We start from the raw sequence: 6,281 nt of genomic DNA, 5'->3' as shown, positions 1-6,281 counted from the left end.
GCCACCTCAAATTAGCTCGGCCAAGGCCGAGCCACCTCGAAGTGTCTCGCGCCAAGTCCGCCTCCTGTGGTTGTTTCCTTGCCTCCGTCAGCCTACGTTCCCACTCCGTCTACTCTTGTACCTCTGGTGAAACCTCACGGTAGTGTGGATCCATCAAAATCCAAGATGAGGATAGTGGATCGTTTTGGCCCTTCACACAAAGATTGAGGCAAAGTTTTAGTGAACAAAACCCAAGTAATTCCATAGACTAGGGGTCGTACACGTCTTCCCGTCAAGTCATCTGTTGCTCAATAGTGTCCTACCGCCTCCAAACAAACCGAGACACCTTAATGCACATGTTCGTGCGCTGTTCACAAGAGGACTCCTGGAATCGATCACCTAGGGATTCATATTGAAACCCAGGAGCCCGTTAAGGTTACACGCTCGCAAGGGAGTGGTCCTAAACGTGTGACTCCTGATGCGACCTTGGATCATTCAAAAGCGATAACAAATCATCCCGAGAATATCAACAAGGTTATTCATCCCCAAAAGAAGACGTGTCCATCAAAAAACAACGTTATACTTGGGGTATCATACCAACAAGCGATGGATTACTCTAATGAGCTGCACCATCAGACTGGGAGTGTGAAAAAAGTCTAAAAGGAGGGTGTCCGAGAAACCAGCTCTCACTGTCCATGTGGGAGATCTATCAGGGTAGTTTTATCAAAATGTAGCTGCCCCAGGACCATTTTATAAAGGGTCTTGATATTCGAGAAACTTGCTACCGAAGCATTGAAGCCCAAGTCAAGATGTTTCCATGAGAGAAAATCCACTGTTCTAGATGATGAATTCCCTGAAATCACCATCAACATGGTTGACAAAGAAAAGTTTGTGATTGCTTCAAACGGCTCTAATCCCGACTTTTCTCCTGGAAGAAAAGTCAATTCAGGGATAGCCCAACGAATGTCTCGGCTGTAGTAAGATGCCATCGGACATAGGGATTACCTGAGGATGCACGAAGGACTATCTTCATAAGACGAACTATTAGATACTTACTCCATAATTGCCTCCAACGATACAATATCCAGCATGAGAGAAGCAAGGGAGTCGTTCATAATCACTCCCAACCTAGTAGCTCAAATGCTTCAAGAAGCTTTAGCACGATAGTGAGAAGAACTCAGAGCTAAAATGAAAATGGAGATGCAGTTGACCATGCAGTAGATGAGAGAGTTACAGGATTAACGACTTCAACCACTACCTGAGTCCAGTCAGCGGGTTGAATCCAGTCGTCGCACTCAGAATGACATAGTTGACAGTGATCTAGAAGTGGGCGAAGTCATCATGGCTGACGCACCCCTCAAAAATACTGGGGGTGGCCCATTCGCATCTCTCAGTAACACTAGGGGTGGTTCAATTGCACCACTCAATATCGCTAGGGGTGGTTCAGTTGATCTTTCTCGACATCCTCCGAAGAAAGATGTGGGCAAGGATAACAAGATGATGCAGGAGCTGGAAGATAAGGTCAACGCCTTACTATTAACTCAAGAAGTGAAGAGGACCGACATTACGTGTCCATATCCAAGAGAGTGGGATTCAATCCCGTACTCGGTTAAGTTCAATTTGATTAACTTCACGCCGTTTGATGGGAAATGTTTACCCACTCAACACCTAATTTATTTCGAGTCCCACCTGGGAGTGATCTCCGGGAATGAACCCCTGATGATTTGGTCATTTGTGGGCACCCTTCGTGGGGCGGCCTTCAATTGGTATCGACGTCTTAAGCCGAGGAGCATCAACTGCTAGGATGACATGGAAAGCTCGTTCCTCAACAATTTCTTCAATAATGACACCGAAGTATTGATACGGGTGTATCTTCTCTTCAGGAGCTTAGCGATCCTCATGGGAGCTTGAGGATAGGAGATTCTCATATCTTGGGAATAGGAGCATGGATGGAGCTAAAGAAGACGGTGAAAGAAGTCAACAGGAGCGAAACGCAAAAGAACAGGGTAAACTGGCAGATCTCTGGCCGGTCGACCGCAGCACACATGCCGGTCGACCGGAAAACCTGCACAGTGCAGGGTTTGAGAAAACTCTCTGGCCGGTCGACCGGACCAGGATTGGCGGTCGACCGGATCGCGATATTTAGCTTTTCCTGGTTCGTTTTTGATTCTGTTTTGACAGGGATTCCTGATCCTTTTGGACTTGTTTATTTACAAGATTACTACCACGTTGTAAACCCTATAAATAGGGATTGTTTAGGGTTCTAAACAAGGAGGTTAGAGGCCAAGATGTAGTCCTAAAGGGTTTTAGGTCTAAGTGAAATCCTGATCAAAAGGATTAGGGTTTAGATTGTAATCAGATCTCAGAGAGAAGTGATCAAGAGAAATTCTAATAATTGTATTAGGGTTTAGAGAGAGAGAGTTGAGAGGTTGTTCTCGATTCTAGTGAGATTGTCACGCCCCGCTTCCCAAAATACCAGGGAATCGGAACGTGAACAAGCCCGCGACGTATTAGACTGAGGAGAGATAAGTGCTAGACATCTTCTTCTCAATCTAATACGCTAAGCGTCTGGAAATAAAACAATACGAAGTCACAGGTCCCCGATCACACATAGCAAGAATACAATGAACAACTCAGAATGGAAAAGATACATATCACAAATGAATATCATCCAAGACATAATATTCGGGTCAAACATGCCCTTATACAAAGTCCAACTAGGAAATAAGAAATACATAGTCCATAAAGAAAATACTGTTAAAATACTAAGTCCATCATCAACTAGAGAAAAGTACGGTAAAAGAGTTTTAGTGTCCAACTACTACTACGGAATAAAACTACTACGCTTAAGCTGGTTCTTCTACTCCTTCTGCAAGACACCCCTGCTAAGAATCTTCTGGCTCCTGTACGATCCCGTACTGAGGCTGCTCATCTCCTAAATCTGACGTACACCCAGAAAATAGGAGTACGTCAGCGTGTGAAACACACGGCAAGATCCCCCAAGGCAGGAACAAAATACAATAATAATAATGATAAAATACGCATGGTCAATGTGATAACAGAAATAGAAATAGAACATGTGATGATGGTAATAACAATGGAGGCGTGCAACTGGAATACTAATAATCAGACAAATCCAAAAATCAAACAAGTAACAAGATCATGCAGATAGCGATCAGAAACCATCCAAGCAACAAGATCATACAATAGATAGAATTAATATTTAAAAATCTACAACAAGAGACGTAGTACGTCGAGCGAAATAATCCAAACAAGGAAACCCTCATGTATATACCATATGTCTCAAATTGTAAATAATTAAATATTAATCCCGATCTATGTAGTAGTACGTCGAGCGAAATAATCCAAACAAGGAAACCCTCATGTATATACCATATGTCTCAAATTATAGATAATTAAATACTAATCCCGATCTATGTATGAAAAGGAGTACAACCGGCCTATATCTCACAAGAATCATACTTAGTCAAGAATCGATGTCATGTAACCAACTATCTCATCACTCATCTCAAATAATCAACAATCTCAATATCCCTGCTCCTCAGACCCACCCCAGGCCGAAACAAGACGCTGGCGCGAGCCTGGAAAATAAATAATAATCTCGATATCACCTCACCTCAGACCCACCCCAGGCCGAAACAAGACACTGGCGCGAGCCTGGAAAACAATCAATAATCATAACCGCTCACATGGACCAAGACTTCTCACCTTAATTCTTGTTATTCCAAGTCAACTATACACGAGATTCTAGATCCTAACTGTGTCATACAGGTCACTATAGTCAGGTACTTCTCATGATTCTTAACATGGAATAATAAACGTAATTACGCTAAGCGTCAAAGTCATAAAGTGTGAACAGGGGGTCGTGATCACATGCAAGAAACATACGAATGTAAAGCTACTATTAACAATGCAAGATGAAACTACCATTATAAAATTCCCAGAATAATTTACTTTAAAAAATTATCTCCTTTATTAATTCCAAGAATAATTTCCTTTAAAAATTATCTCTCATTATAAAATTCTAGAATAACCTTCTTAAAATATATTTTTTTTATTCTTTATAAACAGTAATACTTTTAATTTTATAAATAATCTAAAATACTTTTTTTCTTAAAATAATATTCTTTTAATCATAACAATTATTCAAAAATACTCCTTATCCAAAATAAGTAATTCCTTTTAAAATATTTTCCTCCTTATAAATAATTCTAAAAATACTCTTTTAAACAACACAAAATTAACCATAAACTATTTTTGACATATTTATTCATCATTCCTAGCATCATTTCATAGCATATATCCACCGCGATATCATCAACAATTACACAATTAAAATCATATCAACACAACTAATCTACGCACATACACATAATAAATTCATAAGAGATAAAAATGAAATTAACAAGACAACGGCAAGAGGGATCTTGCCTCGGGGATTTATCGAACGAATCGACGTCGCCGGGCGAGGCTACGAGTCCGCGAACGAGGAGGCAACGATAGCCAGCGACGGTGACGACGAGCAGTGGAGGACAGCGGCTACGAGGAGGCTGGGGCAGCGACGAGGGGGTTCGTCGGACGTCGGGCAGTGACGGGGTGGCTGCTGTGGTGGCCGGAGGCGGATCGGGGTGGTTGGCTTGGTCGGAGGCGGAGCGACGAGAGGGGGCGGCGGATCTAGGCGGAGGTGGCGAGTTGAGCGGGGGAGGGCGGCAGTGACGGGGTGGCTGCTGTGGTGGCCGGAGGCGGATCGGGGTGGTTGGCTTGGTCGGAGGCGGAGCGACGAGAGGGGGCGGCGGATCTAGGCGGAGGTGGCGAGTTGAGCGGGGGAGGGCTGGTTGCAGGCGGGGTCTGGTGGACCGTGGAGGAAGGAGGAGGACGAGGGGAGCCGGTGGCCGGAGCAGGGGACGCTGACGGAGAGGGGAGGCGGTGTAGGCGGGTGCGGTTTGAGATCTGGTGGTCAGGCCTGCGGGTGGCAGGCGGCTGGGTTTGGGCGGCTTCGTCGGTGCTGATAGAAGGTAGAGCGACAGAGGGAGGCGGCGGTCCAGAGATCGGCTGCGGGGTAGGGCGGTGAACGGCGGTTCGACGGAGGCGGCAGCGGGTCTGCGGGTCAGGCGAAGGCGGCAAGGTCGAGCGGGTGGTCGATGGGTTCGGAAGGAGAAACGAGAGAGAGAGGGCGGCGAAGGTGAATGATGACAGTGGCTGCGGGTTTGATTTTTTGAACAGGAGAAACATATACGCTATATATATATATGGTAATGTAGGGGTTAAGGGTTAGGGTAAATATGTAAATAAATAATGTATAGCGGTATTGGTAAGAAAATAATCTAATTACAGAATAATTATCTATAATTAAAAACGTACATGTTGTGGCTATTGACGACAATGTGATGACGAAGAGTAGTCGAAAGATAAACTCATCATTGTATACCATTAAAGCAAGGAGTAAAGTAATAATAAAAATATATTAACTTTACATTTAAATCAAATAATTATGGGACATATTGACGTACACAGTAAAACGGTACTAGTTATACTAATTGCGAGCAGATAATATGTAACATAGAATTAATACAGACAATGTTATAACTAAAAAGATATGTAGTTAATAATACAAAGTATTTATACGAAAATAATTGAATAATAATATTATAAATACGATAATATTATTTAAATGAATATGTCACGCTCACGCTCCGATAACACAACAAATTAATGTCTAGAAATTCTTTACTGGGCATAAAATAAAATTTTGATAAATATCAAAATCATTTCAATAAATATATAAATGCAGAATTTTTAAATCATAGAATAATTGTAAGAAAATCGAGAAAAAATGAAAAATACTCTTTAAAATAATAAATAAATAGTTTTAAAATACTAGAAAAATTATTTAACTAGTATCAAAAATTCACGGTCCTTACATTCGCTTGCCCAGAGCAGCCCCTTAAAACAAATTGCCGCCGCCGGCAATTAAACGCAAGGACCAGAGATAAGGAACGAGAGTTGGTACTCCGTAAATCAACGAGAGCAAGAAATAATGAGAAGCTCCAGAGTCAAGGGGTGATAAGGCAATAAGGGAAGAAACAAGAACCGTTATCTAGTATAGAAGGGAAAAAAAATTACATCCTAAAACTAGGCATCTAAATAAATTCATCATGAATATCATAAGGCATGGCGGAGATGAGAGAAGAGTTCATGAGCGGCAAATAAAACTAAGAATAAACTATTCTCGACGCGGTGATAACTTGGTTGTTCTCCTCTGCTTCACAGCGTGACATGTG

Source organism: Asparagus officinalis, chromosome 10, assembly GCF_001876935.1.
Source record: "Asparagus officinalis chromosome 10, Aspof.V1, whole genome shotgun sequence".
NCBI lineage: Eukaryota > Viridiplantae > Streptophyta > Magnoliopsida > Asparagales > Asparagaceae > Asparagus > Asparagus officinalis.
This window is presented reverse-complemented; position numbering follows the sequence as displayed.